General features: G+C 46.5%; 1 protein-coding gene across 1 annotated transcript in view; it reads left to right on the top strand.

Annotated features, from left to right (window-relative positions):
• The window catches only part of LOC112239374 (gamma-aminobutyric acid type B receptor subunit 1-like), a 147,374-nt gene that overhangs the window by 58,000 nt on the left and 86,874 nt on the right, over positions 1-2,500 (top strand). The gene's annotated exons all lie outside the window — the stretch shown is intronic.

Genomic DNA, 2,500 nt, shown 5'->3' with positions numbered 1-2,500 from the left:
AGCCGCCTCCAACATCGTTTTAGAGAATTTGGCAGTACGTCCAACAAACCTCACATCCGCAGACCACATGTATGGCATCGTGTGGTTGAGCGGTTTGCTGATGTTCAAGTTCCGAACAAATCAAATCAAAGTTTATTTGTCACGTGCGCTGAATACAACAGGTAGACCTTACAGTGAAATGCTTACTTACAGACTCTAACCAATAGTGCAAAAAAAGGTATTAGGTGAACAATAGGTAGGTAAAGAAAGGCTATATACAGTAGCGAGGCTATAAAAGTAGCGAGGCTATAAAAGTAGCGAGGCTATAATAAAAGTAGCAAGGCTACATACAGACACCGGTTAGTCCGGCTGATTAGGTAGTGGATGGGACAATGTGCGGGAGCACTGGTTGGTCGACCCAATAGAGGTAGTATGTACATGAATGTATAGTTAAAGTGACTATGCATATAAGGTAAACAGAGAGTAGCAGCAGCGTAAAAGAGGGTTGGAGGTGGCACACAATGCAAATAGTCCAGGTAGCCATTTGATTACCTGTTCAGGAGTCTTATGGCTTGGGGGTAAAAACTGTTGAGAAGCCTTTTTGTCCTAGACTTGGCACTCCGGTATCGCTTGCCATGCGGTAGTAGAGAGATCAGTCTTAGACTGGGGTGGCTGGGGTCTTTGACAATTTTTAGGGCCTTCCTCTGACACCGCCTGGTGGAGAGGTCTTGGATGGCAGGCAGCTTAGCCCCAGTGATGCACTGGGCCGTGCACACTACCTCTGTAGTGCCTTGCAGTCAGAGGCCGAGCAATTGCCGTACCTGGCAGTGATGCAACCAGTCAGGATGCTATCGGTGTTGCAGCTGTAGAACCTTTTGAGGATCTCAGGACCCATGACAAATCTTTTTAGTTTCCTGAGGTGGAATAGACTTTGTCGTGCCCTCTTCACGACTGTCTTGGTGTGTTTGGACCATTCTAGTTTGTTGGTGATGTGAACACCACGGAACTGGAAGCTCTCAACCTGCTCCACTACAGCCCCGTCAATGAAGATGGGGCCGTGCTCGGTCCACAATCATCTCCGTAGTCTTGGTTACGATGAGGGAGAGGTTGTTATTCTGGCACCACCCAGCCAAGTCTCTGACCTCCTCCCTATAGGCTGTCTCGTCATTGTCGGTGATCAGGCCTACCACTGTTGTGTCGTCTGCAAACTTAATGATGGTGTTGGAGTCATGCCTGGCCATGCAGTCGTGGGTGAACAGGGAGTACAGGAGGGGACTGAGCACGCACCCCTGGGGAGCTCCAGTGTTGAGGATCAGCGTGGCAGATGTGTTGCTACCCACCCTCACCACCTGGGGCGGCCCGCCTGTCAGGAAGTCCAGGATCCAGTTGCAGAGTGCCTTATGGTGGCATTGGGGTTATTGTATGGGAAGGCATAAGGCACAAGCTACGGACAACAAACACAATTGTATTTTATCGATGGCAGTTTGAATGCACAGAGACACCGTGACGAGATCCTGAAGTCCATTGTCGTGCCATTCATCTGCCGCCATCACCTCATGTTTCAGCATGATAATGCACAGCCCCATGTTGCAAGGATCTGTACACAATTCCTGGAAGCTGAAAATGTCCTAGTTCTTCATTGGCCTGCCTACACACCAGACATGTCACCCATTGATCACGTTTGTGATGCTCTGGATCGATGTGTACAACAGCGTGTTCCAGTTCCCGCCAATTACCAGCAACTTCACACAGCCATTGAAGAGGAACGACATTCCACAGGCCACAATCAACAGCCTGATGAACTCTATGTAAAGGAATGTCATGGTGGACACACAGGTATCTGTTACCAACAGATGCATATCTGTATTCCCATTCATGTGAAATCCATAGATTAGGGCCTAATTCATTCATTGCAATTGACTGATTTCCTCATATGAACAGTATCTCGGTAAAATCTTTGAAATTGTTGCATGTTGCATTTATATTTTTGTTCAGTTCAGCCGAGAAAAGAAAACATAGAAAGTTAATATTAGCTGCTTGAATATTTCAGTGAATGCTGGAGGGTTTCACAAAAAGCCACTTTCATGTTGCTGCCAAATGAACTATTCTTCCCAAGCTTGTCCTCTGTGGTGCCCAGTGCTTTAGTTTAGCAGAAAAGCTGATACAGTCATGTTTACAAAATCACCTTGCAGAGAGAGAGAGAGAGAGAGAGACAGAGAGACAGAGAGAGAGAGAGAGAGAGAGAGAGAGAGACAGAGACAGAGACAGAGAGAGAGAGAGAGAGAGAGAGAGAGAGAGACAGAGAGACAGAGAGAGAGAGAGAGAGCATGTTTTTACAAAAATATAGATTTATAGTTAGATGAACTTGTATTTTTCAGCAAGGATATACTACCCCCCTCCACAACACAACCTTCACTCCAAATCAAACCTACAACCTGTTTTTGGACAAAATTAACTGGAAGGATTCCTACTACCAATGCTCTGGCAAACAAACAACAGGAACCTGAAAACTCTCCCTAGC

This window comes from Oncorhynchus tshawytscha, linkage group LG13 (assembly GCF_018296145.1).
Source record: "Oncorhynchus tshawytscha isolate Ot180627B linkage group LG13, Otsh_v2.0, whole genome shotgun sequence".
NCBI classification, from domain to species: domain Eukaryota; kingdom Metazoa; phylum Chordata; class Actinopteri; order Salmoniformes; family Salmonidae; genus Oncorhynchus; species Oncorhynchus tshawytscha.
This window is presented reverse-complemented; position numbering and strand designations above follow the sequence as displayed.